This window comes from Arvicanthis niloticus, chromosome 2, assembly GCF_011762505.2.
Source record: "Arvicanthis niloticus isolate mArvNil1 chromosome 2, mArvNil1.pat.X, whole genome shotgun sequence".
NCBI lineage: Eukaryota > Metazoa > Chordata > Mammalia > Rodentia > Muridae > Arvicanthis > Arvicanthis niloticus.
Window position 1 is genome coordinate 137,380,284 of NC_047659.1, and position 7,683 is coordinate 137,387,966.

Sequence of the window (7,683 nt, forward strand, 5' to 3'; positions counted from 1 at the left end):
TGGCATCTTCAGCCACAGCCCTGGATAGTTAGTTCTTCGCCATGCAGGGCTGTCCTGAACACCTAGGCTGCTGAGTGGCGCTTTCCCTCTACAGTGAGCAATACCCCGCCTTAGGTGACAACAGACTTAGACATTGCCAAGTCTGGAGGGAGCATCAGCCTCACTTAGACCTAGAGTATTTGAGGAGGTAGACGGAAACCATAGGGAGAGGAGAACCAGGAAACCAGGGGAGAAGCAGGCAGAGAAAGGATGGGGCAGAGTGGAGGGACCCAGGCTCAGCCCAGGCTGGCCCAGGCTCTGGGCTGTAGTGGTGAAGGGACCCTGGAACACCCTTTTCACCCTGCTCTGCCATCTGCAAATTGAGCACCTATCCCTCAGGAAGTGTCATAAGGAGTGACTTGGCTGCCTTCTGTGCACAAGACAAACTGTGTGTTTGTCTTGACTGTGCTGCTGACTTCAGCTGTGAGTTGGACCCCTTTGTAATTCAGCCAGTGTTACTTGGGCCCATCCAAAGACGATCCAAGTTCTCTGCCACTGCTGCACCCTTAGTCACTGTCAGAGCAGAAACCAACACAAGGCACATGTGGATAGAACTGAGTTGGGGCGGTGTGAGCCCAGGCGCAGGTGACAGTGTTGTAGACGAGAACGCTGTTTGAGGCTCCTGACTATGGGAGTCTCTACACTGCCCGAGTGTCTGCATTCCTGCCTCCTCCTCCTTGGCAGCCCCCAGTCCAGCTGCAGCCCCTTCTGGGAGCTGGAGATGAGGTACTGTGTGCTCGTCTGTCCACGCACCAGCAGGACAAACAGAGGTTTGTGTACACCCTCCAAGTCTAGATTAAGAGGCTTTACTTGTTCAGGGCTTCCCTACACTGACCTTGCCCAGGTAGAGAAGCGTTTGGCATCTTGTATAGCCCCAGAGGCCTGGCCTGGTTCCAGGGGTCACCAACCCACAGCAGTCTCTCACACTGTCCTAGCCAACCCAGGTCTGCTCTTTGTCCCTGGCACTCTTGGTTAGGTTGAGAGCCTGTTGCAATTTTCACATGCAGCCCAGCCATAGGCCAGAGTCAGGACCTGTTGGGAGGTTCAGAGTCTAAAGGGATGAGCCTATTAAGAGGGGCATACAGAAGGAATACAGAGACAGGCTCTCTGAGACGACAGCCTTTTGTTCCCAGAAATCCAAGACTAGAAACTGCAGGAAGAGCCAGGATTGGGTATCTTGATAGGAGAAGGAGGGAAAGCAGAGATTCCAGGGGACCCCATGAAATGCAGGACCCAGCGACTGTGTAACAGACTCCCAGCCACAGCCCTTCTCCCATTCTGAATGGAGAATGTTGGGGTTTTCTCTGTTATTTGGGTTTCTGTCTTTTCCCTTCTTCAACTCTCTGTTTTGTGCCAGGGAATAAACTCGACAATCCCCTAGACAACCGCTGACACCTCCATTACGGGAACACTGTGTCCCCTTGCATGCTGTGCCAGGACACATGGCTGGTTCTCATCTGAGAACTCTTGGGACTTTGTTCAAAGTTTCAGCTTTCTCTCTTCTATAATTTCCACCCAACCTCTCCCTGGCAAAATAGAACTGGCCTTTTAGAATGGGGGATGGGAAGGTGACTGGGCAAGGGTTATCTAGACATTATTATTATTAGGTGTTCATATATGCATTTATGTGTGTGTGTGTGTGTGTGTGTGTGTGTGAGAGAGAGAGAGAGAGAGAGAGAGAGAGAGAGAGAGAGAGAGACAGAGAGACAGAGAGAGAGACAGAGGAGACAGAGAGAGACACAGAGAGACACAGAGAGAGACAGAGAGAGAACAAGTGTCTCATGGTTACAGATGGCAGTCAGAGGACAACTTTGTGGAGCTGGTTCTCACCATCCATCTTTATGTGGGTTTGGGAATTAAACTCATGTCACCAGGCTTGTGGCACTAGCACCTTCACCTGCTAAGCCATCTTGCTTACCCCTAGACTTTAAATTGTCAAAAAGTGGTCTGGCAGGCTTGACATGGTTTTGGAGTAAGGGAATAAACTTAGTCTCTCAGTCTTTCATGCCGTGGCCCTCAATGGACATTAAAGGACACTTAGCTTGGGGTGTCCCTGGCATTTTTTTCAAGTAGGTGGAGTCACCTTTGTTGCCCACTTTGGTGGCTCTGTGAGGCTTGGGGAGCCATGTTGCTGACAAGGGCCTTTTCTTCTCTCATGCACCATCCTAACTCTGACACTTCCTCAACCCTGTCATTCCCCTGCCATCTTTATGGTTGTCAAGACAACAGTTTCCTGGGCAACCTGTTGACTTATTTGACTGCCAAGTTTGTATGATCCGGAGTGGGGAGCTGTAGTGGAGAACTTAAAAAAAAAATAATGTCGTCAAGGTAACCGCCAGCAGCCATTTAATTATAGTTTTAGGTAAAGATAAATTCTCTTTTGCAAATGTTACTGTATTTTTGGTTTGAGGAGGGGAGACTCACCCCAGAGATGAATGTTCTCAGAATTAGAAGCTTTCAAGCGTGGACAAGTCTGTAACTTGGTTTCATTCAGGACTAATTCCTTTTCTCAAAGAAAGAAAGAAGAAAAGAGAAAAGAAAGAAAATAGTGAAAACAAAGAGCTAAAAATAAATCTGATGGGACGCAGGCACCAAGCGCGGTGGGGCTGGCGTTGCGGAGGCAGTGCCAACGCCTTTGCCCAGGCTTTTCTGAGGCAGACTCTCTCCAGATTTGGCAGGCAGTGTGGGAAAGTGGTTATCCATCTGGTCTCTGAAGTCAGGCTGGCTGGGTTCAAATCCCACCTCAGCAACTCCTCAGCTGTTGACATTGGACAAAGAGCTGAACCTGGATATGAGTTCCCTCCTTGAATTTATAAAACAGGGAGGCAGGGTAATGAGGGAAACCCCAGGACAGGTAGCTATGCTGTGCCATTCAGATAGGCTTATGGACGCTTTGGTACAGATCCTGGTGTAGCACAGTTGGGATCAGCCACACCTAGAAAACCGAAGCCTCTTTCTAAGCCCTGTGCTCTTACTTAGCTAGAGTCGGAGACCTCCCCAGCCTGCAGCCCAGGTCAGGAAACTGCTGTGTAACAACCCAATTATAAAACTGTCCAGATCCAGTAGGGATCTAGCATGCTGGGCTATCTTTGGAGATATTACTAAATTTCATGTTTACTACAACTCCAAGAGTTAGGGACAATTATCTAGCCATTTGACAGAGGAAGAAGCTTAACAGGGAAGAAGAAAAGAGTACCATCTTCCCCCACCCCCTTTCCTCTCTCTTTTGAATGAGAAGAGGAACCTTGCAAATCTCCGGGCTGGGCATCCGCTGGATTGGCCTTCTCTGTGCAGCTTCACAGTCGATCAAACCTAGGAAGTGGAAGTTTGGTGATAACCTGGGTGTGGGGTGCTGGTCCTCCAGAGGGAGCTCATGGGGTTCAGTCCCAGAAGCTTTGGGGGACTTACCCTTTAACTGCAGGGTCTTTGGATACTGAGTAGAGGCAGTGATGGTCCAGAGTCTATTGCCTCAGCCTGTACCCCCAGGGCAGAATCCATGGCCCAGGAGCAGATGTGTTGGGTTAGGAACAGGCCCTACCACCCATTCTGCAGACAACTGAGTACAAGATGTCCAGTGTCCAGAGGGACAACAGTGTCCTACGTGTGAGCTCAAACACTGGCTTCCTTCTGCTCCCAGGGTTCGTCACTACTTAAGAGATCAAGGGTGTCTCCAGGAGACTGTCTGGGTTTAAAACTCTGATTTCAGGGCTGGGGATACAGTTTGGTGGCAGGTATGAGGACTGGGGTTTGGATCTCTAGAACCCACATAAATGCCATGTGAGTATGGTGGCCTGCCTGTAATTCCAGTCTCACAATGCTGAGAAGGGGATCCCTAGAGCAAGCTGGATCCCAAGACTGGCTATATTGATGAACTCTGGGTTTGATTGAGAGACCTAGTTTCATAGAGAGACTGGGAATGATTCCCACCATCAACCTGGGGCCACATACATGCACTATAGACACGCAAAAACATGCATGCACACTACACAGTGTCCATAGGGAACCAGGAGAGTGGGGTGTAATGATCTTTCTGGATCCAGGGTCAGCCCTTCCCTTAGTGATCTGGGTGAGTCATGCGTCTCTCTGTGCCTCAGTTTCCTTATCGGCAAGTGAGCCAGTAACCACTACCAACTCAGGGGTGTGTGAACATAGCCACACAACACAACAGTTCAACTTTCGCAGATCACCAGGAATGGTTATGGCAGTTAGTTGGGTTGTAAAATAATAGCCAGCAACTACTGCAAGCTTCATGGCCGGGGACACTAATGTCAACACAGCCTGGCATGAGGAGGGATGGCCTGGCATTTTCTTACTTAACCTGAGCTCACCATCTGTAGAGCGGCTACATGGGCATGTGGCGCCTTCTGGGTACCTTCAGACGCCCATCTCTCCCCACCCCTCTCTGTCGGCCAGCTTTGCATGCCTCTTCCCACTGAGATTCAGCTCCAAGTGCTGGCACTGCTGGGAAAGATTCATTTTCACCTTCTGCCTCTTCCTGTGGATTCTGGACATTTTCATCATTTGCCAAGGAAGACCTGCATAGCAATGACCACACGGGTGGGGAGAGGCTAGACCAGTGGGATCCCTGAAGGAATATGCCAGGGCTAACTGGGTTGATAGGGGTGGGGCGAGGTGGCTTTGGTGGGGCTCCTCTCAAACCTACCCTTTGCCTTTTACTTTGTAAGCGTTCTGGCCTCTCCCAGGAACCATGAGTACAGCTGACATTTTCTCCCCGGCTCGTCTTCCCTCTAGGGGCCAAACAAGATTTTATTATTATTTTTTCTGGGCATTGCGAATACAGCTTCTTCATTCCCTACCCTGTGTTTTTTTTAAAAAGGTTCAATGTTAGATGGAAAAGCGCAGGTTCTGCCAGAATGATTGAAGAAAGGTAATTATGTAGTATTAGAAAAAAAGAGAGAAAGAAAAGAAACTGTGTATCAGCCCGGAGGCTCAGTGGGAAGGGGATTGGGAACCCTTAAGGCTGCACTCCTGCCTGGGGGTGAAGAGAGGCATTGTGCTCTTGATTTAAGGTCACCCGATAGGGGCTGCACAGTGATTGTTTTGGGGTTGTGAGGGCCCTGTGACAAGAAATCCATCAAGGGACCGTGGGTGGGAATTTGGGCTCTGCAGAATTCCCAGCAAAGCTTCTGCCTGGTATCTCCTTGTCGTCTGAGGTGGGTGCCCACCCTTTCATGGGTGTCACATAACCTTCCATGTGCACTGGCAATAATGACCCCGAGGTCTCTTCAAACCCCACGTGACCCAGTGCTCCCCAGCACTTTCTAGTCTGCAGGTATGACAAGCGTGGTTGGGAGGGCTAAAGAACCCCGGGTCTCGGCTTTGTTGGTCCTTACCAGCTGGGTGTCCTTGGGCAAGATATAGAAACTTTCTGGTTCCCAGTTCCCCATCTGAAACAGGAGTTGATACTGACATTCACACCCCGGAGCTCCTGCAGACGGGGCAGACAGGCACAAAGCAGGTGGAGCTAGGGCGGCAAGAGTGGATTAGTAATTATGTTGTTATCCATGCTCATCACCAGCATCCGGGAAGGAAGCCAGAAAGCAGTTCCTCTTCGTTACAAGGCCACTCCTGGGGAAAACCACGGTTTATCTGACTTATTTTGCAGCACTTGGGGGTCAACCACAGTGATGTCTGCATGCTATGCAAGTGTCCTCCCAAAGGCAGCATAGCATCACCCTGGGGACTGCAGGGACCCTGTGGATACTCATGGGGACAGCATGACAGGAGAGGGGCAGGTGTTTCTAGTCTTAAGGCTGGCAGTCAGAGCTCTGTCCTCACAGCGTCAGGCTGTCTGTTGTTCTTTCTTGTGTGCCTTTGGAAGCATGGAGCTGCTTTCTCTCCTTGGTTGAATTCACACAGTATATGAGGCTCATGCCTCTCTCTGTGCTGCCCAAGAGAAGGGTCATATACATTCCACCTTCTTTATAGGCCCCCAGTGAGGAGCCAAAGTACAATTCCATCACTGTCTGCCTGGGCAGAGCAGTGAGTTCGTTGGTCCTACTTACAGGGACAGGTGAAGGGTTAACTCATAGGAGTATGGGGACTGTCTTAGTCAGGGTTTGTATTCCTGCACAAAACATCATGACCAAGAAGCAAGTTGGGGAGGAAAGGGTTTATTCAGCTTACGCTTCCACATTGCGGTTCATCACCAAAGGAAGTCAGGACTGGAACTCAAGCAGGTCAGGAAGCAGGAGCTGATGCAGAGGCCATGGAGGGATGTTACTTACTGGCTTGCTCTCCCTGGTTTGCTCAGCTTGACTACCAGCCCAGGGATAACACCATCCACAATGGGCCCTCCCACCCTTGTTCACTAATTGAGAAAATGCTTTACAGCTGGATCTCATGAAGGCATTTTTTTCAAGGGAGGCTCCTTTCTCTGTGATAACTCGAGTTCGTGTCAAGTTGACACACAAAACCAGCCAGTCCAGGGACATCTCTCTAGCATGGATGATGACTTACCAGTAGCTACAAAGATGGAGTCCCCAGCTCAGCTGACCTTCTACAGTACATATAGTCCAGCATCTCCTGTGACCACAGGCCATGTAGTTCGGATAGAATTATACACAACTGGCTGCAAGGTGTAGGGAGAGACTACATCTCAGGTGAGGGTTCGGGGTGACCTTCCCCACACCCTCCTAGGAGGGACTCTCAAGAGACAACAAATCTGACCTCAAGGGTCTCTAGCAGAAAGTCACACCTCCCCTGATGATGATGGCTGTATCCTTGGAGGGTGGTACCCTATCTACAGCAGGGAGACAGCGGGGTTGCCTGCGATTCTGTACTCATTGCACCCGGTTAACTGAGTAACTAGTAACTACAAAGTTGAAGTGACTCTTCTTAGAGTCTCCTTCTGGAGCATCATCTGACCCGTGTGGGTGGTAGGATTTAACTGTAGGAAGAGGCTCCGAAGGTGAACTGGGTTTGGGCTCTGTGAAGGAGGCTCCACTGTTGGGGGGATTTCCAGTTAAATTCACTGTTTAAAGCCATGCGTGAAATCTGGCTTAGGCTTATCTCCCCAGCACATCGTCGGGAGCTCGGATTTCAGCTTCTGCATCTAGCCAGGCTGTGAAATGTCACAGACTGAGTGTCATCTCTCAGGCTAGGGGTCTGGTATTCTCAAGCCAGAGACCTCAATTTCTCTGTCTGAAACAAGATAGTGGAGCCTTGTACAGGGGGTGTGGGGCTGCAGGGGTTTGTACAGTACTCAAAGTGGGAGGCACTGGTAGTCTCCGTCCCATGTCCCTGTCTGCCCTGACCCAGAGCAGAACACGTTAGTGTTTTACCTGGGAGGCATCGGCTGAAAGACACAGACTTTACTGAAACTATTCCCGCCAGCCCATATTGCTAAACGCTCATTTTTGTTTTTAAGTTTAATTAACTTTTATCTTTTGTGTTTTAAATCAGTGTGGGTGTATATGACACGGATGAGATGCCTTTGGGGTCTAGAAGAAAGTACTGGTATTGAATCCCCTGGAACTGGAATTACAGGTGGTGTGAGCTGCCCAAAGTCGGTGCTGGGAACTGAACTCTGGTCCTCTGGGAGCTCAGCAAATGTTCCTCATTGTTCAGCCGTCTGTCTCTCCAGCCCAGATGCTCATTTGGAAAATCACATTGATTCTTTTA